At 39.9% G+C, this 23,131-nt stretch overlaps 1 protein-coding gene and 1 pseudogene across 2 annotated transcripts in view; one reads left to right on the top strand and one right to left on the bottom strand.

Moving 5' to 3' along the window:
- PIK3CB (phosphatidylinositol-4,5-bisphosphate 3-kinase catalytic subunit beta) overlaps nt 1–23,131 on the bottom strand; it is a 181,214-nt gene that overhangs the window by 134,403 nt on the left and 23,680 nt on the right. The window lies entirely within an intron of this gene.
- Nucleotides 3,480–21,491, top strand: LOC122675248 (annotated as a pseudogene).

The following is a 23,131-nucleotide window of genomic DNA, read 5'->3' on the forward strand; positions in this document are numbered from 1 at the left end:
AACAACCCAATTTTGCAGGGTCCCAGACATACCCCCTTCCCTGATTGGCCTTGACCGTACACCCAATTTGCATTACCTTTCCTGATTGGTGACAGGTACAAGCCCTATTTTGCACAGGGCAGAACCAAGAGGAAGTATAAAAAGGAAAGCCAACAGGGATTGTTGCTTCTTCTTCAGGGTTACCTGCTGCCAAGTCTCAGGAGTTCACTATCCACTGTCTCCTTAATAAAAGTTCTGTCTGCCTGAGCCGTAACCAGTCTGTTGTTTCAAATTCTTGGCACAACAAGACAAGAGCTGAGAAATCCTGCTTGCTTGAGCTATAGTAATTATAATTAGTCTGTCATTCAAAATCTTTGTTATGACAACACAAGAACCCAAGGAGAGAAATAAACTCACCTGTTGCTACTATATATAAAATAAGTAAGCTATAAGGATATACCGTACAGCACAGGAATTTAGTCAGTATTTTACAAGAACTATAAATGGAGTGTAATTGATAAAACATTTGAATCACTATGTTGTACATACACCTGCAAACTAATATAAACTAGTATTTTAGATTGACTATCTCTCAATAAAATAATATAAACCAATAAACAATTTTAAAAATAACAGTTCTTAAAATTTTATTTTTGGCTGTGCTGGGTCTTCATCGCTGTTGTGCCGGCTTTCTCTGGTTGTGGAGAGCTGGGACTACTCTGGGTTGCAATGCACAGGCTCCTCATTGCAGTGGCTTCTCCTGTTGAGGAGCAGAGGCTCTAGGCACTCAGGCTTCAGTAGTTGTGGCTTAGTTGCTCTTTGACATGGGTAATCTATCTGGACCAGTGATCAAACCTGTGTCCCCCACATTAGCAAGGGGATTCCTCACCACAAGATCACCTTGGAAGTCCATAATGATGATATAACTAAAAATAAAATTCTAAAAATCACTTCATGGTGGAGGTGCTAATCTCTCTCCTTTCCCTACTGGACCATCCTCACATACTACCAAAAAGTCCTAGCTCTACATCAAAGGAATGTAATTTCTATTCTAACATTTATTTTTGTAAAATGCAATTAGAACACTCAAAATATACTTTGAGGGAATTCCCTGGAGGTCCAGTGGTTAGGACTCTGCATTTCTACTGCAGAAGGCACAGGATCAATCCTAGTATCCCACATGTTGAGCCGTCCAGCTCTCCTCCCAAAAAAAGTTTCTTCGATACCCATGAAATCAAATACTTCTTGATTATCCAAGAAATAATCAGATTATTAGTGTATGAGTATCGCTTCTCGGCCTTTTGGCTAAGATCAAGTGTATTAGTGTATGAGTTTGTTAGTCTTACAGATGGAGATTATATATTCTGGCTTTTATTAAAAATACAGTTTCTGAGAGGACCAATACAGCCAGTAAATAGAAGGGGGTAAACTGGCAATCTCATTGTACTCTGGAAAATAAAAATTAAAGACACAATAAGATACCACGTGTGTACCCATCAGAACGGGTAAAAATTAAAGAAACCAATGATACCCAGGTTTGTTGAAAATGTACAGCAGGGGAAATCTACATTGCTTGTGACATAGAAATTCCACCCTAGATATAAATCTAAAAGAAATGTGTGTACATTTCACCAAAAGATATTTACTAGAATGTTCACTGCAGCATTATTTCAAACTAGCCAAAAAGTATAAATGCAAAACAGAATGGATGATATATTAGCATAATATAATACTATACTGCAATGAAAATGAATTAAGAACCTTAGAGATCATTAATATGCTCTGATACATTAAAAATATGCAAAATGCTAAGCAAAAAAAAAAGTACAGGATAGTTGCTGTGATGTGTTTTGGGCAGAGGGATAAAGGTGTAATTTATATTCATATTTTCTTATAAGTATAAAAGACTCTGGGCTTCCCTGGTGGCTCAGGGAAGAATCTGCCTGCAGCGCAGGAGACCTGGGTTCAATCCCTGGGTCAGGAAGACCCCCTGGAGAAGAGAATGACAAACCACTCCAGTACAGAGGAGCCTGGCAGGCTCAAGCCCATGGAGCTGCAGAGTCGGACATGACTGAGTGTCACGACTGAGCAGTTATCACTGCCACCACAATTAAAAGACACTGGAAGATTATACAGAAACTAGTAATATTAATTTCCTGGGCAGAGTCAGATATTAGGCAATTGGGATAGACATGAACTGGATAGTTGTAGAAGTGGGAGACTTACTTTTTTTATACCTTTTAATCTTTAAACCATAGCAATCTATTACATATTACAAATATAAATAATTCAGAAAAAGGATTCAAAGACCACAGATATATATGTTTTAAATCTATTTAGATATGAGCATTTGAATTACAAAAAGATATTTCAGCAATAAAAACGATTTGCAAACTCCTCAATAAAACAAAACTCATAAGTGATTCAAATATACACATACAGTGGGAATCACTCTTTTACACACTGTAAGAATGAGAACATATCTTTGTTCATTTTACTAAGCCACACGGAACAACTCACAATGACACTTAACATGGAAAAATGTTATGAATATATTGGAGTTTTCTCTTTTTTTGAAGGGGGAGATCAACTTAAACAACAAATATCAGTTCCAGAAGCTGGAAGTTTGAAATTAGGCTGCCATCATGGTCAGGTTCTTGGTGAGGGACCTCTTCCTGGTTTACAGACCACTGTCTTCTCCTTGTACCTTCATATGGTGCACAACAGAAGAGAGAGGCAGCAAGCTCCCTCACGTCTCTTTTTATAAGGACACTAATGTCATAATGGAGCTTCCCGGTAGCTCAGATGGTAAAGAATCTGCCTGCAACACGGGAAACCTGGGTTCAATCCCTGGATGGGGAAGATCCCCTGGAGAAGGAAATGGCAACCCACTCCAGTATTATTGCCTGGAGACTTCCATGGACAGAGGAGCCTGGCAGGCTATAGTCCATGGGGTCATAAAGAGTCAGATCTGATTGACAGACTAACTCACACTTTTAATGCCATAATGAGAGCTCTAACTTATGATCTGATTATCTTCTAAAGGCCCCCACCTTTACCATCACAATGGGAATTTAAGTAACAGCATCACGATTGTTTCAATGCTGAGCATTTTCCCACGTATTATTTTAGAGAATCCTCACAGAAAGCCTCTCCTGTAGCTGGAGTAGGGATCATTATAGGCACTGAGTTCATGTGATCTCAAAGTCATCCAGCTGGGGCAGGGCAGTATGAGAATCCTAATTTGGGCTCCTGGTTTCTGACCATTGCCCTCCCCATCATTATGGCCTCGATCATGAAAAAAGTGGTTCCTCTTGAAAATAGTGCTATTCTCAGATGTAAAGTATTCCCATTTCTTCCTCCCGTGGTGGCACTGACATATTGGCTTGTTTTGTTTGTTTACAAGGTTAGTTTCGGGCGTCACCAGCATATTGTTAAATAAAAGACATCAGATGAAAAGGAAGCCCTACTGCATGATCCATGTACGTAACATTCAAAAAATGGGCAAAACTGACGCTAGGGTGTCAGCTTTCAGAACAGTGACTTCTTTGGGAAAGAAACGAGCAGAGGTGAGCGGGATGGGAGGCGGCACACAGGTAGGCCCTTGGCAGTGTTCTGCTTCTCGGTGGTGGTTACATGGATCTATTCACTTTGAGATAAAATCATGATATTATTATTACATTGATGATTTTTTGCCATTTACTGTATGAGTTCGACTTCACTGAAAAAAAACGTTAAAAGGAGGAAAAAAACAGTGAACATATTACATGTTAGACTGACAAAAAGATCTGACAGTATCAACTATTTGAGATTATGTTAAACAACCAAAATGTTTTACCTTCCTTTTGACAGTGTAAATTAGTATGAACTCTCTAAGGAAAATAATCTGGCATTATCTAACATATTTCATCACTTTTAAGATGAAATGTTTTCTGCATTTGAACCCCTCTGATACAGAAATGCATCTTACAGTCACTGTCAGGCAGCGCGAATGCCTCATGTGGACCTGGTTCTTCTTCCTGATGGCCCAATGGGACAACTACAACCCTGTAACATTTCAGTACACAGATCATGTAAGGGCCATCCGAAAAGAAAAATACCTATCTTGGCTGTTGTCTGAAACTTTTGTTGACATCTTCTGGTAAAAAATCAACAAAAAAAATCCAGACTGAGAGTCAGAGGCTTATAAAAATCCAACCTTACTACACACTTAAGGTTTATACACTCTGCTGTACCTGTTAAACTTGAATTAGGAAAAAATATATATATATAAATAAGGATAGCAATTTCTGCTTCAAAACCCCTAAAATAGTTAAGGTCACAGAAAAAAGCAGGGGGAGAGGGAAAGAGTCTTGAAACTATGGAGACTTTTAACCTCACTCATTAGAAAAATGCAAATTAAGACTATACTTAGACCCAATTTAACCTCTTTGCCTGGGTACAATGTTGCCAAGGCTATGAGGAAATACAAATCACCCACCTTAAGAACAGAACAGTAAGTATGTAAATTATGTGGCCGATATTTTAAAGAACCTTACTGTGGTAAATATTTTGCAAGATATACCTGTATCAAATCATCGCACTACACACTTTGAATTCAAACATGTTATACGTCAATTAAATCTCAATAAAGCTGGGGAAGGAGGAGAGAAACACAAATTATCCCTTTTCACTGGTGGGAGAGTCAGGGTCCAAACATCAGGGCAACCTAGCAATATCTATAAAAATTACAAAGGTATATGGCCTTTTATTAGTAGTACCACATCTGAATTTATTCCATAATTATATACTTGCACACAAGCAAAATGCCAGATGTACAAGGTAGTTCATTGCAACACTGTTACAATGATGAAAAAACAGAAACAAGTCAACAGAGAACTGGTTAAATAAATTATCAAAGGGAAATCATACAAAACAAAAACTATATACTGGAAAATGAAACAAAACTACTCTACAGGAAGATCTTTTGTAAAGATCTCCATTGTTAAGTAAAAAACACAACATACAAAGGGAAGGGTCCTTTGTTAAGTAAAAAACACAATGTACAAAGGAAAGGGTAAGAAGACCAATCTGCAGATCAACAGGTATACTGTACTTTTGGAGTTGGTGACCTTCTTGGATAAAGATACTTTTATTGCCTTTATTTATATATAGAAACTCTAGAAGACTACATTAAAGGCTAATAAACAGTTTCCTGGAAAGAGGGAGTTTTGGAGGAATGTCATAAATAGGAACAGGGTGGCTGAGGGCTAAGGGCGGAAGAGTTTCTATATCGAAAATGTTTTTAAGACCGTGGGAAAACCAGTATGCATAGATTGGTGGTGGTGGTGGTGGTGGTGGTGGTGTAGTCAAGAAGCTATGTCCAACTCTGTGACCCCATGGACCATAGCCTGCCAGGCTCCTCTGTCCATGCGAATTTCCAGGCAAGAATACTGGAGTGGGTTGGTATTTCCTTCTCCAGGGCATCTTCATGACTCAGGGATAGAAACTGAGTCTAGTGTATCTCCTGCATTGGCAGGCAATTCTTCACCTGGGGGGCCAGTCTATACATAGATTAGTAAACTAATAAACCAAATTAGGGTCCAAATACTACCAGGATACACATATGATGACAAACTATTCTTCTACAGTATCTGTAACTGAGGCAACAGCAGTATCCACCTCACTGAAGTCTTGTAGTGTGAACTCATCCACCTGGACTGTCATCATCTCTAACACTAGCCTCCTTAGGAAAGTACATTTTCTCCAAAATTCCATTTTGCTTCTCTCAGAGTCGGGTCAACCTCCTTTCCTCTAGTTACACAAAACCTCAAGACTCTTCTGAATAAAAGACTCACCGAAAGGTTTTCGCACTCTCACTTGTAGGTCCAAGGGCTAGTCTTTTCTACTTACCACTAATTCACCCTAACAACTAAATCATGGTCTAATAAATAAGGGGACATACAAAAGGGAGCGTTTAGAGTTCATTTCCCAGGGGGTGCAGTAGTAAAGAATCCACCTGCCCATGCAGTCAACTCAAGAGACTCAGGTTCGATCCCTGGGTCAGGAAGATCCACTGGAGTCAGAAATGGCAACTCACTCCAGTATTCTTGCTTGGAAAATTCCATGGACAGAGAAGCCTGGTGGGTTACAGTTCCTGGGGTTGCAGAGTCAAATGTAACTGAACACACACACAAACACACCAATGTTAGGTAGCTGGAATATAAAAAGGAGTCCAAGATGGCCATGACTAGAACCACTGAGAGGACACACAAAAAAAAAAAAAAAAGAAAAAGCCCAGTAAAGAGGAGGCTGAGGACCAGAGTGAGAACCTCTGGCAGGAAAACATGCCCACTTCCCTGATTGGCCTTGGGTATATGCCCATTTTGTTGGCAGGTACAAGCCCTATTTTGCATAGGGCTGAACCAGTCAGGCTCTGGGGGGAGAAGACAGTATAGAAAAGGAAGCCAAGAGGGATTGGGGCCCTCCTCCAGAGGTCTGCCTGCCCTCACCTTTCCAGGGTTCACTGCCTGCTCCCTGCTTGAGCTGTAACAGAGCTGTAACTAGTCTGTCGTTACAAAAACTGCCTGCTTAATAAAATCCTGCCTGTTTGAGTGGTAAGTGTTCTGTTGTTCCAAATCTTTGCTACGATGAGACAAGAACTAAGGGACACCAATAATATCTCCTACTTAAACTAAAACAATGAGATAACCCCTATTTTGAACTGTCCTCCATAGTGAATTATATCATACATCTCTCATTTCCCTAAAATGCAAGACATTATTTGACTAAATTCTGGTAAAAACAAGATTAAATATGAGAGTTTGGAGCATAAACCTCTGGTGCCTGTGCAGATGTTGCCCATTCCATCACCCTGTCCATCAGGCCAGATCCTATGCACCCACACCAGGTCAGTGGCATTTTCTCTAGAGCCCTTTCTGATCCCCCATGGCTCACTCCCATGGGATCCTGCTGTGACTTGTATCTCATTTATCACAGTGCATTATAAATAATTAGTTTCCTTATATCCCTTGCAGGACAAGTAGAGAATAACATTCAAATTTACAATCCAACTACCTGCAAAATGACTCTGATCACATCAGGTAATAAAAAATGTTCACTTAATGAATTAAAGAAACTGCACATGTAGCTAAAATCCCACTTAATGTTCTGCTTCACTCCTAAGGCATTTTACTTCATTTAGTCCCTGTTTTGAAGAAACAGCAACTCCAATAACACTTACTGAAATATTATCAGTGTCTTAGATATAAGGCTTCCATAGATATAAAGCTGCTGAAAATATTTAGAAAACATTTCACTCACTTCAGAAGTGTTACATAAAACTATGTAAAAATTAAGTATGTCTATTAAAAGGTAATAAAATAAAGAGACTTCCCCAGCAGTCCAGTGGTTAATAATCTGAGCTTCCACTACTGGGGCGGGAGGGGGAAGTGTATTCATTTGATTCCTGGTCAGGGAACTAAGATCCTGCATGCCCCATGGTCAAAATAATAAAAACAATTAGTATTATCATTATTAGTATCCCACATGCTCTGCAGAGTGGCAAAAAAAAGGTAATGAAGTAAAAAATTTGCTGATGTTGCAGTGCTAAATTTTCACAACCTTTTGTTCTCTTGTTTTAAAGAAAGTATAATATATAACGATAACAAAAAGTAAGTATAGGCAACATTTTGCAAGAAGGTAGACAGGGTTATAGGAACCAAGCATTTCTACCAGTCTCAAAACACTAACTTATACAAGCATCCCCACATGGGCTATTCCATGTGACCCAAGGAAAAGGAACAGAGAAGAGAATAAACAACTATTCACATACACCAAAGAACTGTGTGACCACTGTTTACAATTCAAGATGGGATTTCAAATTTTATCAAACACTGGTAAAGACTGGGAAACATGCAGAAATGCAAACTTGAAAGATGCCTTTTAAATACATCTTAGTTAACCAAGTTAACATAAAAATAGTCATTCTTCTGTACTTGGTTTTTTGGCTTTTTTTCCTTTAGCAATATATCCTGGAAATCACATTATATCAGTTCATGGACATATTCCTCATTCTTTTTTTCAACTTCTGAATACACCAATGGTATAACCATTGTGTGGATATACCACTGTTAGGTGGCTCATTGCTAAAGAATCTGCCTGCCAATGCAGTAGACATGGGATCAATCCATGGGTCGGGAAGATCTCCTGGTGAAGGAATGGCAATCCACTCCAGTATTCTTGCCTGGAGAATTCCATGGGCAGAGGAGCCTGGAGGGCTACAGTCCATGGGATCACAAAAGAGTTGGACATGACTTAGCGACTAAACAAGAACAACAGACTGTTTCCAATATTTTTACAATGTAAACTACTGATATCCTCCACTTCTGCTCCCCCTTCAAACAACATCTCAGATAAAATGACAAAAAAAAAAAAAAAAAACGGCTTTGAGCTCAAAACTTACCAAATTCAATCAACACTCCCACTGTCCCTGACCCAGTCTCAGTCTAAGCCATTATCAGCATTTATGGGCTATTCTGCTTCAACATCCTCCTAAATCAGTGTCTCTGCCTCCATCCTAATTGCTCTACAGTTCATGTATGTCAGAGGAACCGGAATGCACCTCATTGAGCATAAAGAGCATAAATTGCTTGCTTAAATCCTTCCCAAACTTCCCACTGTAACCCCATCTGAGCAGCAACTATGACCTAGTAAAACCCTAGATCTGGGCTCTGTCTGAGTCTGATCTCAGTTTCCGCTCTTCCTCATTCACTACCTTTCAGTCATAATGGTTTGCTGTTTGTCCCTCTCATACTTACTTTGTTCCTAACTTAGTGCTTTTGTACTTGTTATTCTTTCAGTTTAGAATGTACTGTCCCAAGTTATCTCTCACCTTCTAACATCCAGGTCTTAACTCAAAAGTCACCTCTTCTAAGAGGTTTCCTATGTACCACCACAAATCACTTCAGTGCAGTTCAGTTCAGTCACTCAGTCGTGTCTGACTCTGCGACCCCATGAATCACAGCACGCCAGGCCTCCCTGTCCATCACCAACTCCAGGAGTTCACTCAAACTCATGTCCATCGAGTCAGTGATGCCATCCAAACATCTCATCCTCTGTCATCACCTTCTCCTCCTGCCCTCAATCTTTCCCAGCATCAGGGTCTTTTCCAATGAGTCAACCCTTCACATGAGGTGGCCAAAGTACTGGAGTTTCAGCTTCAGCATCAGTCCTTCCAATGAACACCCAGGATGGATCTCCTTTAGGATGGACTGGTTGGATCTCCTTGCAGTCCAAGGGACTCTCAAGAGTCTTCTCCAACACCACAGTTCAAAAGCATCAATTTTTCGGCGCTCAGCTTTCTTCACAGTCCAACTCTCATATCCACACATGACCACTGGAAAAACCATAACCTTCATCAGATGGACCTTTGTTGGCAAAGTAATGTCTCTGCTTTTTAATATGCTATCTAAGTTGGTCATAACTTTCCTTCCACAATTCAGACTGTAACCTAATTCATCAGCTACCATATCACTTGACTACCTTCATAACACTTACCAATACTTGCCATTCTCATTTATTATTTTTTAAACTTAAAAAAATTTTTTTTTAAGATTTATCTATTTTTGGCTCTCCTGAGTCTTTGTTGCTGCATGCGGGCTTTCTCTAGTGGTCGAGAACAGGGGCTACAGTCTAGTTGCGATTGGCAGGCTTCTCACTGCAGTGGCTTCTTTTGTTGTCGAGTATGGGCTCTAGGACGAGCAGGCTTTAATAGTTTTGGCTCGCAGGCTTTGCTGCTCCAAGGCATGTGGGATCTTCCCACAGCAAAGATCAAACCCGAGTTCCTTGCATTGGCAGGCATATTCTCAAACACTGGGACCACCAGGGAAGCCTTCATTTACTATTTACATGTTTGTCTCTTCCAAAGGAAAACACGTAAAGTCTTGAGGATAGATTTTAATCCATATAAATTTAACTCTCTAGAGTCAAATTGTTTCAAATATTTCTCCATGGACTTGCCTATTCTGGATATTTTATATAAATGGATCACATAATACAGTCTTCTGTAACTGGCTTCTTTCACTTAGCACAATGTTTACAAGGTACATCCATATGGCAGTATGTATAAGAAACTTATTCCTTTTTAAGACTGAATAATATTCCACTGTACAGATAAAATGCATTTTATCTACTAATTAGTTGTTGACATATAGATTGTTTCCAACTTGGGGCTATTATGAAAATACTGCTTTGAACACTCATGAACAAATGTTTGTATGAACATGTGTTTCAATTCTCTTTGGTATAAACCTAGCAGTAGCAATTGTCATATGGTATTTCTGTTCAACTTTTTAAGGAATTGACAAACTGCTTTCCCAAAATGGCTACACTACTTTATAATTCAATCAGCAATATGTAAGGATTCCAATGCCATATGCAACATTTATTATTATCCACTTTTTTTATTATAGCCATACTTGTAAAGTGAACTGGAGATCAAATTGCCAACATCCGTTGGATCACAGAAAAAGCAAGAGAGTTCCAAAAAACATCTACTTCTGCTTTATTGACTACGCCAGAGCCTTTGACTGTGTGGATCACAATAAATTGTGGAAAATTCTTAAAGAGATGGGAATACCAGACCACCCTACCTACTTCCTGAGAACTCTGTATGCAGGTCAAGAAGCAACAGTAAGAACCAGACACGCAACAATGGACTGGTTCCAAATTGGGAAAAGAGTTTGTTGAGGCTGTATACTGTCACCTTATATTTAAGTTCCATGCAGAGGACATCATGCAAAATGCCGAGCTGGATGAAGCACAAGCTAGAATCGAGATTGCCGGGAGAAATATCAATAACCTCAGATATGTAGATGACACCACCCTTATGGCAGAAATCGAAGAGGAACTAAAGAGCCTCTTGATGAAAGTGAAAGAGGAAAAAAAAGAAAAGAAAGTGAAAGAGGAGAGTGAAAAAGCTGACTTAAAACTCAACATTCAAAAAACAAAGATCATGGCATCCAGTCCCATCACTTCACAACAAACAGACGGGGAAACAATGAAAACAGTGGCAGACTTTGTTTTCTTGGGCTCCAAAAACACTGCAGATGGTGACTGCAGCTATGAAGTTAAAAGACGCTTGGCCTTGGAAGAAAAGCTATGACCAACCTAAAAGGCATATTAAAAAGCAGACACATTACTTTGCTAACAAAGGTCCGTCTAGTCAAAGCTATGGCTTTTCCAGTAGTCATGTATGGAACTAAGAGTTGGACCATAGAGAAAGCTGAGTGCCAAAGAACTGATGCTTTTGAACTGTGGTGTTGGAGAAGACTCTTGAGAGTCCCCTGGACTGCAAGGAGATCAAACCAGTGAATCCTAAAGGAAATCACTCCTGAATATTCACTGGAAGGATGCTGCTACAATTGAAGCTCCAATACTTTGGCCACCTGATGCAAAGAACTGACTCACTGGAAGATACCCTGATGCTGGGAAAGACTGAAGGCAAGAGGAGAAGGAAACAAAGGATGAGATGGTCACATGCCATCACTGATTCGATGGACATGAGTTTGAGCAAGCTCCAAGAGTTGGTGATGGACAAGGAAGCCTGGTGTGCTGCAGTCTATGGGGTCACAAAGACTCGGACATGACTGAGTGGCTGAACTGAACTGTAAAGTGAAGTATTAATGAATGGTTTCAATTTGCATTTCCCTAATGACTAATACTGTTGAGCAACTGTTTATGTGCACATTAGCTATTTGTGTATCTTGCTAAGAAAAATGTTTATTCAAGCTAATCTGCCAGTTTTTAGTTCGATTATGCTAAATTTTTATTATTGAGTTTCTCATGTTCTTTATAATATTACATATATTCCTTATCAGATACATGCTTTGCTAATATTTTCTGATTTGCCCTCTATCTGAACACTATGTTTAGTCACTCAGTCGTGTCTGACTCTTTGCAACCCCATGAACTGTAGCCCACCAGGCTCCTCTGTCCATGGGGATTCTCCAGGCAAGAATACTGGAGTGGGTTGCCATGCCCTCCTATGGTGGCTATTCCCAATCCAGGGATCAAACCCAGGTCTCCCACATTGCAGTCAGATTCTTTACTGTCTGAGCCACCAGGGAACCTCTAGGCTGTCAGTGTTAGCTACAACCATAACTAACATACTAAAAACAATTTACAAGAACTTGTTACCACTGACAAATGGTTACTAAAACGTACACTTAATAGGGATACAATAATTTCTCTAAGGTAGTAGGAGAACTTGGAGTCACAGATTATTCATATGTTGCCAACACTTGGTAGCAAGTACTGTGAGCAGAGAACACCTCTGATTGACAAAATGCCAAACTGGCCACTGCCAAGACCAAGAGCTGACTGTGGCTCAGATCATGAACTCCTTACTGCCAAAGTCAGACTGAAATTGAAGAAAGTGGAGAAAACCACTAGACCATTCAGGTATGACCTAAATCAAATCCATTATGACTATACAGTGGAAGTGAGAAATAGATTTAAGGGACTAGATCTGATAGACAGAGTGCCTGATGAACTACGGACGGAGGTTCGTGACACTGTACAGGAGGCAGGGATCAAGACCATCCCCAAGAGAAAGAAATGCAAAAAAATCAAAATGGCTGTCTGAGGAGGCCTTACAAATAGCTGTGAAAAGAAGGGAAGCGAAAAGCAAAGGAGAAAAGGAAAGATATTCCCATTTGAATGCAGAGTTCCAAATAATAGCAAGGAGAGATAAGAAAGCCTTCCTCAGCAATCAATGCAAAGAAATAGAGGAAAACAACAGAATGGGAAAGACTAGAGATCTTTTAAAAAAAATTAGAGATACCAAGGGAACATTTTATGCAAAGATGGGCTAAATAAAGGACAGAAATGGTAGGGACCTAACAGAAGCAGAAGATATTAAGAAGAGGTGGCAAGAATACACAGAAGAACTGTACAAAAAAGATCTTTACAACCCAGATCATGATGGTGTGATCACTCACCTAGAGCCAGACATCCTGGAATGTGAAGTCAAGTTGGCCTTAGGAAGCATCACTATGAACAAAGCTAGTGGAGGTGATGGAATTCCAGTTGAGCTATTTCAAATCCTGAAAGACGATGCTGTGAAAGTGCTGCACTCAATATGCCAGCAAATTTGGAAAACTCAGCTGTGGCCACAGGACTGGAACAGGTCACTTTTCATTCCAATCCCAAAGAAAGGCAATGCCAAAGAATGCTCAAACTACCACACAATTGCACTCATCTCACACGCTAGTAAAGTAATGCTTAAAATTCTCCAAGCCAGGCTTCAGCAATACATGACCTGTGAACTTCCAGATGTTCAAGCTGGTTTTAGAAAAGCCAGAGGAACCAGAGATCAAATTGCCAACATCCGCTGGATCATCGAAAAAGCAAGAGAGTTCCAGAAAAACATCTATTTCTGCTTTATTGACTATGCCAAAGCCTTTTGACTGTGTGGATCACAACAAACTGTGGAAAGTTCTGAAATAGATGGGAATACCAGACCACCTGACCTGCCTCTTGAGAAATCTGTATGCAGGTCAGGAAGCAACAGTTAGAACTGGACATGGAACAACAGACTGGTTCCAAATAAGAAAAGGAGTATATCAAGGCTGTATATTGTTACCCTACTTATTTAACTTATATGCAGAGTACATCATGAGAAATGCTGGGCTGGAAGAAGCACAAGCTGGAATCAAGACTGCATGGAGAAATATCAATAACCTCAGATATGCAGATGACACCACCCTTATGGCAGAAAGTGAAGAAGAACTAAAGAGCCTCTTGATGAAAATGAAACAGGGGAGTGAGAAAGTTGGCTTAAAGCTCAACATTCAGAAAACTAAGATCATGGCATCCGGTCCCATCACTTCATGGCAAATAGATGGGCAAACAGTAGAGACAGTAGCTGACTTTATTTTTCTGGGCTCCAAAATCACTGCAGATGGTGATTGGAGCCATGAAATTAAAAGATGCTTACTCCTTGAAAGAAAAGTTATGACCAACCTAGACAGTGTATTAAAAAGCAGAGACATTACTTTGACAACAAAGGTCTGTCTAGTCAAGGCTATGGTTTTTCCAGTGGTCATGTATGGATATGAGAGTTGGACTATAAAGAAAGCTGAGCGCAGAAGCATTGATGCTTTTGAACTGTGGTATTGGAGAAGACTCTTGAGAGTCCCCTGGACTGCAAGGAGATCCAACCAGTCCATCCTAAAGGAGGTCAGTCCTGGGTGTTCATTGGAAGGACTGACGTTGAAGCTGAAGCTCCAATATTTCGGCCACCTGATGTGAAGAACTGACTCATTGGAAAAGACCCTGATGTTGGGAAAGATTGAAGGCAGGAGGAGCAGGGAACGACAGAGGATGAGATAGTTGGATGGCATCACCAACTCAGCAGACATGGGTTTGGGTGGACTCCGGGAGTTGGTGATGGACAGGGAGGCCTGATGTGCTGCGGTTCATGGGGTCGCAAAGAGTCGGACATGACTGAGTAACTGAACTGAAATGAAATTGGCAATTTAGCAAACAACACAAAATCAAAAACACAATCTTTCTAACCTCCTTAGATTTAAAAATACATCTACAGTAAAATAGCTTCCAATATCTGATATCTGAAGAAGTACCTGTGCCAGAGAGAAACTCTTTTTCAGTAAAGCCAGGGAAGGGGTTAGGGTGGATTTCACGCTAACCAAGATGATTAGAAAAGCTCTTGGAACAATTCTCAGGCGTGAAGGGTAAATTCAAGGAAGAGCTTCCCTACAGCCCTAGGGAATCCATTGCAGCCCGCACACCCTAGAGCTGGTAGCCTCCTTCTCTAGGTCCCTATTACTCAACTAAAATAAAGCTCTAAAATGCAGAGGCTCTAAAATTCTCTGCCACAATTTTCATGAAATGTCTAACTTGTGTGCCTAGGAAAGCCCCAACCTCTTGGAAGAATAATCTGACATTCCAAATGTCTGAATTTTAACCAGAGTAAGCTCATTAGTATGCCACATCATATTAGCAAAGCATTCAATTACTGTTAGATCATTTAACAACAAATGGGTTAACACTGTTATCACATTTTCTAGATAAAGAAATAACAGAAATAACCTGACAAATTATTTGACCTCTTGAAAAGAATAAGCCATTAAAATAATTTCCCAGTCTCTATTATGTTTTATAAAAGCAGATTACTTAAGCTTTTAGTAGTTAAAATCACAACATATTTTTCATTGGCACCACAATCTGTAAATATGGCACCACACAAAGACATTCACTTTGGCATACCCTTAGAACAAGGTTCACAGAACTATATTAATGGCATAGGTTAAAAAACAGGCTTTTCTGGGAATTCCCTGGCAGTCCAGTGGTTAGGACTCAGCATATTCACTCCCAGGGCCAGGGTTCAATCCCTTGTTTGGGAACCAGGATCCTGCAAGCCATGGGTTGTGAATTAAAAAAAACAGGCTTTTCTTCTAAAGGGTAGAGATGTTCACTAAAATTATCCATAATGTTCACTAAAATTTTACTATATTCTCATTTTTGTTTTTTATGTCAATGATTCAAAAAGCCTTATATGGTCTTTAAATTAAGTGGATACAACAATGCTTATTACTTCACTAACTTTTAAGAACATCTCTATAAAATCAGCTAAAGTCTGGTCATTGAATGCATGATATATAATTCCTTAAGAATTCTTAAGTTCTGCAATTTCTTTCCCTGCATACTTTGAGCATCAGCCTTTAGAAAACTCAGTAAGTATTAAAATCAGCATTAGGAAGTCAACTTTCCATTTCAAAAGGATTCTTCCCCTTATAAACAGAACCAGGATTTCCTTAACATAAGCAGGGCAATAGTTTCTATACAGGCTAAGAGATAGGTATGTTAACATACAATTATAAGCACATCAGTGGTTTGTTTATAAAATCTTCAGTAATTTTTCAGACTTAAGAGAAACATTCAGAAGAAACATCACTATTACATTCATTAAGTCAGTCACATGATACCTTATGTTATGTGGTCAGCAGAATGAGGCATCCCAGGAATGACTGAGTTGACATATTACATTAAGTAGAGGTACACTGGCAGGGAGGTGGGGGGGGGAAGGGGGGTGGCATTCCTTAAATCATTTTCCTCCTTCCCTTATCAGATATGATTATCTCCACTTGTCTCTCCACACTAGCTCCCTTTCTGCCTAACAATCTAGATTTTGTCCCATCCCTCAATTAAGAAAGTTTAATAACCAAGTCCTTCAAGACTTAATTCAAGTCTGACTTCCAGGATGCCTTCCCTCACTAGTCCAGCTCACTCTGACTTCAGTCTCCTCAGAATTTTACGGTTTTTTAAAACACAATTATATACATTACACTGTATGTTGTCTCTTAATGTTGATTATTTTATTGTATATGTCTTATACCCTCAACCAGTAACAGCTGGAAAAAGAAGGATTTATTTTCTCCATATGACATATGCTATTTTAATTCTGGTATTATTATATCATCTTTTTATTCACCTCAAAGAAGTCCTAAAACTTCATTTCACTATTTCTTTTTCTTTCTCTAACCATGAAACTTATGACTGACATCTATATCCCATCCAAGAAATTAAAGGGAGGAAAAAAAAAACCAAAATATATTACTTATTCAAATACTAAAAATCTCTCATCTAAAAGAAGCTCAAAAAGCTGTTTTTGATGTTAAATTCAAAATTATGAAACTTCTAGGAGAAAATCTAGGTGACCTTGTATTTCACCATGAGTTTTCTAGATAACATAGAAAACGTGGAGTGGTGGTAAGTTGGACATAATTAAAATCAAAAATTTCTGTTCTTTGAAACACTGTATAGTTCAGTCACTCAGTCGTGTCTGACTCTTTGTGACCCCATGGACTGCAGCACGCCAGGCTTCCCTAACCATCACCAACTTGCTTGCTCAAACTCATGTCCATTGAGTAAGTGATGCCATCCAACCATCTCATCCTCTGTCAACCCCTTCTCCTCCTGCCTTCAATCTTTCCCAGCATCAGAATCTTTTCCAATGAGTCACATCAGGTGGCCAAAGTATTGGCGTTGCACCATCAGTCCTTCCAACAAACAACCAGGACTGATTTCCTCTAGGATTGACTGGTTTGCAAGGAACTCTCAAGAGTCTTCTCCAGCACCACCGTTCAAAAGCTTCATTTCTTCTGCACTTAACTTTCCTTATGCTCCGACTGTTAGTTCCACACATTACTACTGGAAAACCCATAGCTTTGACTAGACAGATCTTTGTTGGCAAAGAAATGTCTCTGTCTTTTAGAATGCTGTCTAGGTTTGTCATAGCTTTTCTTTGAAGGAGCATCTTTTAATTTCATGGCTGCAATCACCATCTGCAGTGATTTTGGAGCCCAAGAAAACAAAGTCTGCCACTGTTTCCATTGTTTCTCCATCTATTTGCCATGATCTTAGTTTTCTGAATGTTGAGATTTAAGCCAGCTTTTTCTCTCTCCTCTTTCACTTTCATCAAGAGGCTCTTTACTTCCTCTTCGCTTTCTGCCATAAGGGTGCTGTCATACGCATATCTGAGGTTATTGATATTTCTCCGGGCAATCCCAATTCCACCTTGTGCTTCATCCTGTCTGGCGTTTTGCATGATGCACTCTGCATGTAAGTTAAATAAGCAGGGTGACAATATACAGCCTTAACGTACTCCTTTCCCAATTTGGAAACAGCCCATTGCTCCATGTCTGGTTCTATTACTTCTTGACCTACATACAGATTACTCAGAAGATGGGTGAGGTGATCCGGTATCCTCATCTGTTGAAGAATTTTCCATAATTTGTTGTTGTCCACATCGTCAAAGGCTTTAGCCAGTCAATTAAGCAAAAGTAGATGATTTTCTGGAAGTCTATTGCTTTTTCTATGATCCAACGGATGTTGGCAATTTGCTCTCTTATTCCTCTGCCTTTTCTAAATTCAGCTTGAACATCTGAAGTTCTTGGTTCACGTACTGTTAAATCCTAGCTTGGAGGATTCTGAGCATTACTTTGCTAGCGTGTGCTGCTGCTGCTGCTGCTGCTGCTGCTAAGTCACTTTAGTCATGTCCGACTCTGTGCAACCCCAAAGATGGCAGCCCACCAGGTTCATCTGTCCCTAGGATTCTCCAGGCAAGTATACTGCAGTGGGTTGCCATTTCCTTCTGCAACACATGCATGCATGCTAAGTTACTTCAGTTGTGTCCAACTCTGTGCAACCCTAGGACAGCAGCCCACCAGGATCCTCTGTCCACAGGATTCTCTAGGCAAGAATACTAGAGTGGGTTGCCATTTCCTCCTCCACTTGCTAGAATGTGAGATGAGTGCAATTGTGCCGTAGTTTGAACATTCTTTGACATTGCCTTTCTTTGGGATTAGAATGAAAACTGACCTTTTCCATTCCTGTGGTCACTGCTGAGTTTTCCAAATTTGCTGGCATATTGAATGCAGCACTTTAACGGCATCATCTTTTAGGACTTGAAATAGCTCAGCTGGAATTCCGTCACCTCCACTAGCTTTGTTCATAGTCATGCTTCCTAAGGCTCCCTTGAGTTCACACTCCAGGATGCCTGGCTCTAGGTGAGTGATCACACCATCGTGGTTATCTAGGTCATTAAGATCTTTTTTATAAGTTCTTCTCTGTATTCCTGCCACCTCTTCCTCATACCTTCTGTTAGGTCCATACCATTTCTGTCCTTTATTGTGCCCATTTTTGCATGAAATGTTCCCTTGGTATTTCTAATTTTCTTCAAGAGATCTCTAGTCTTTCCCATCCTATTGCTTTCCTTTTTTTTTTTTTTTTTTGCATTGAGCACTTAAGAAGGCTTTCTTATATCTCCTTGTTATTCTTTGGAACTTTGCATTCAGATGGATATATTTTCCTATGGATATATTTTCCTTTGCCTTTTGCTTCTCTTCTTTTCTCAGCTATTTTGCAAGGCCTCCTCAGACAACCATTTTGCCTTTTTGCATTTTTTATTGGGGATGGTTTTGATCACCGCCTCCTGTACAATGTTACAAACCTCCATCCATAGTTCTTCAGGCACTCTCTCTATCAAATCTAATCCCTTGAACATGTTTGTCCTTTACACTGTATAATGGTAAGAGATTTAATTTAATTTAGGTATTGAATGGCAGGGTAGAAGGATGTGCGCTCATCTCCTCCTGCAAGAACTCCAAAATTGCAACTAACCACTGAACAACCATCTACAGGAGAACATTGGATCCCATCAAAAAAAAGATGCCCCAGGTCCAAGGGCAAAGGAGAAGTCCCAACAAGACAGTAGGAGGGGTGAAATCACGTTTAGAATCAAACCCCAAACCCACCAGACACTCAGAGGGGTCAAACAAAACCTTGTCTGCACCAGGATCATGGGACCCCACAAGAAACTGAGCCATATCTGCTTTTGAGTGTTTGAGTGTCTCCTGCAGACGCACAAGTCAACTGTGACCTGCCGTGGGGACAGGGGCTCTGGCTACAGCAGATCTGGGAGGTGTGGTGTGTGGCACAGTCCTTTTGAAGAGCGCAGCCATTGTCACCACTACCCTACCATAATTTGTCCTCAGGCCAAACTACAGGGAGGGAACACAGCCCCACCTATCAACAGAAAATTGGATTATAGATTACTGAGCATGAACCCTGCCCATCAAAGCAAGACCCAGATTCCCCCCACAGCCAGTCTCTCCCATCTAGAAGCTTTAGGAAGTCTCTTATCCTTATCTATCAGAGGACAGACAGAATGAAAACCATAATCACAGAAAACTATCCAAACTGCTCACATGTATCACTGCCTTGTCTAACTCAATGAAACTATGAGCCATGCCATGCAGGGCCACCCAAGACAGACAGGTCACTGCGGAGTTCTGATGAAACGTGGTCCACTGATGAAGGGAATGGCAAACCACTTCAGTATTCTTGCCTTGAGAATCCATGAACAATATGAAAAGGCAAAAAGATATAACACTGAAAGACTGCTAAGAAAACCAAAAGCCAGATTTATAACCACTGCAGTGGGGCAGCTAAGCAACAAAAAGCTAGTATGATTTACAGTTGGAAACATCAGTAGAAACTCATGTTTAATTTAATAATGGATTGAGGTGGTTAAAAATAGAAACACTTAAATTTTTTTAATTTTTTTTTTAATTTTTAAATAAAGAAATAAAAAATAAAAAACACAGGACTTCCCTGGTGGTGCAGTGGTTAAGACTCCACACTTCCAATGCAGGAGGCAAGGGTTTGATCCCTGGTTGGGAAACTAAGATCCTGCATGCTTCACAGCACAACCAAAAATTTTAAAAAATCAAGAACAATATAAAAGAAATATATTTAGAAATTATTTATTCACAGGTTCATATACTTGAGTATTTCCTAGCTTTGTCAGCCAAGAAGGCCTAGAGGCAGTGATAACCAGTAGTAATAAGTACATTTAATAGGCACATCTTAGTTTCTAAATACCAACCTCCAATAAAAGGAACCAAGGTCCCTTGGAGAAATGACTGATCCTAGGAGCGAAGCAGAAAATAAACAAGATAAGCCCTGAGCATCTTGTGGTACAAGAAAGTAAGAAAGTGCTAAAACAACAACAACAATGTCAAAAGGAAACAGGAGTCAACCGAAAAATTCCCAGTGGCCAAGCTGGAACATTTTGAATAACACAATAAAGCAAGTAGTACTGGATTATAACCTAAAGTATAATATCCACAAGTCCATAATAATATAAATGACCAAAATAAACAAATAAATGGAGGTGGGGAAGGAGACATATATACCATGAGGAAGAATTTAATTTATGTAGAATCATTCCACTCCTCAAAGAGATGGAGCACAGCTCCCCTCTCCTTAAGAGTGGGTCACACACAGTTCATTCAAAGAGTATAACCTTTCATTCAAAACTTATACTCTTTCATTCAAGGAGTGGAACATGAAAGGGGGAAGAAAACAACTTTACAAGGGAGAAATCTGACAAGCACCTTCTCAGCCAGGTGATCACCAGCAACATGAACAAGTCATGTTGAGTGACACAGCACACAGTAAGCAAAGAGGATATGCGCACCCTCTCTCCTTCCTTTCTTGACTCCATCTTCGGGGTAGTGGCAGCACTGTCCACAATCTAGTCACCAACATGCTCACAACCAGGAGCTACACATTCTCAAGGTGACCGGCCAGGAGACAGTCGCCCAGATCAAGGCTCATGTAGCCTCTTGGAGGGCATCACTCCAGAAGATGAAGTCCTGCTCCTGGCAGGCACACCCCTAGAGGATGAGGTTACCCTGGGCCAGTGTGAGGTGGAGGCTCTGAGCTCTCTGGAAGGAGCTGGCCACATGCTTGGAGGTAAAGTTCATGGTTCCCTGGACTGTGCTGGGAAACTAACATGTCAGACTCCCAAGGAGGACAAACGAGAGAAAATGAAGAAGGCGGGCCAGGCCAAGAGGTGTACTTAGTACAACCTGTGCTTTGTCGAAGTTGTGCCCACCTTTGGCAAGAAGAGCCCCAGTGCCAACTCTTTAAGTCCTCTGTAATCTTGGCTTTCTCTAATAAAGCCACTTTACCCAATCAAAAAAAGAAAAAAAACAATGCATGTTGACAGTATGTGATGAAAATGGCACTTTATCTCTATAGTCTTCCTCTCAAAATTTCATGACACTAATCATTAAAAAAAAAAAAAAATCAGAGAAATCCAACTGAAGGATACCATAGCAAAAATACCTGATCAGTATTCCTCAAAACTATCAGCATTTTCAAATATAAAGAACATCTGAGAAATTGTCAGCTAAAACAAAGGAAAGGAAAAGGAAAGTGAAGTCACTCAGTCATGTACGACTCTTTGCAACCCCATGGACTGCAAACCTACCAGGCTCCTCTGTCCATGGGATTTTCCAAGCAAGAGCACTGGAGTGGGTTGCCATTTCCTTCTCCAGGGGATCTTCTCGACCCAGGGATTGAACCCAGGTCTCCCGCATTGCAGGCAGACACTTTACCATCTGAGCTACCAGGGAAGCAAAAGGACCTTTCAGGAAATACAACAACTAAATGCAATTTGGTATTTTGGGTGGAATTCAAAAACAGAAAAAATACATTAAAGTCCAAAGAAATCTGAATAAAACATGGAATTCAATTAATAACAATTTATCAACACTGTTTTATCAATGTAACAAACATACCATGGTAATGTTAATAAGAGAAACTAGATGCGGAGTATATACGAATTCTGGGCAATCTTTGTAAATTTTTGGAAATCTAACACTGTCTTAAAAAAAATTTTTAAACTACCTTTTACCTTCAGATATTCAAACAAGCTTTTATAATTTTGTAATTCATCATCAAATCTTAACCTCTTAAGAATTACTCCCTACTGCAACAATTTCTCTTATAAATTATACTTTTGGAGAGGGCCTAAATTTATTATCCTTTTCTATACAATTTAACCCTTGCCTTTTTAGGCTTTCCTTTATATTATTAACATATACATAAGAATTGCTTTTTCTACTTGTTAACTGGATGCTGAAGTCAGCTTTGCCTTTTTGCTGATCTTTAAAATTTTATCACCATTTTGCAACCTTGATAATAATTCAGGGGAAAAAAAAACCCTCAAGGGATGCTAAAATTGGTGACAGTTTGATAAGAAACACCATTTTTACTTAGACTCCCACAAATTAACAACCAAAGCAAAACTTAACAACTTTAAATGGAGAAATCAGGCCAACATCACTCTAATCAAGTAATCAAACATGGTGCTCCTGCCAAAAACCCATAATCCATAATATGGATCTAATCATGATGAACAACCAACCCAAATGAGCAACATTCTACAATATAAACTGACCTATACATTCCAAATATATCAATTATTAAAGGAGAAAAAAAAAGTTCCATATTTGAGGGAACTACTGAGACCTGACAATCATAATGTGACAGTGGCTTTGGCAGCGGTAGAGACAGTGTAAAGTGAAAGAAGTGAAAGTGTCAGTCAGTGAGTCGTATGGGATCTTTGCAACACCATGGACAGTAGCTTGCCAGGCTCCTCTGTCCACGGAATTCTCTAGGCAAGAACGCTGGGAGTAGGTCATTCCCTTCTCCAGGGGATCTTCCCAACCCAGGGACCAAACCCAGGTCTCACTCACTGCAGGCAGATTCTTTACTGTCTGAGCCACTAGGGAAA

Source organism: Cervus elaphus, chromosome 19 (assembly GCF_910594005.1).
Source record: "Cervus elaphus chromosome 19, mCerEla1.1, whole genome shotgun sequence".
Lineage (NCBI taxonomy): Eukaryota > Metazoa > Chordata > Mammalia > Artiodactyla > Cervidae > Cervus > Cervus elaphus.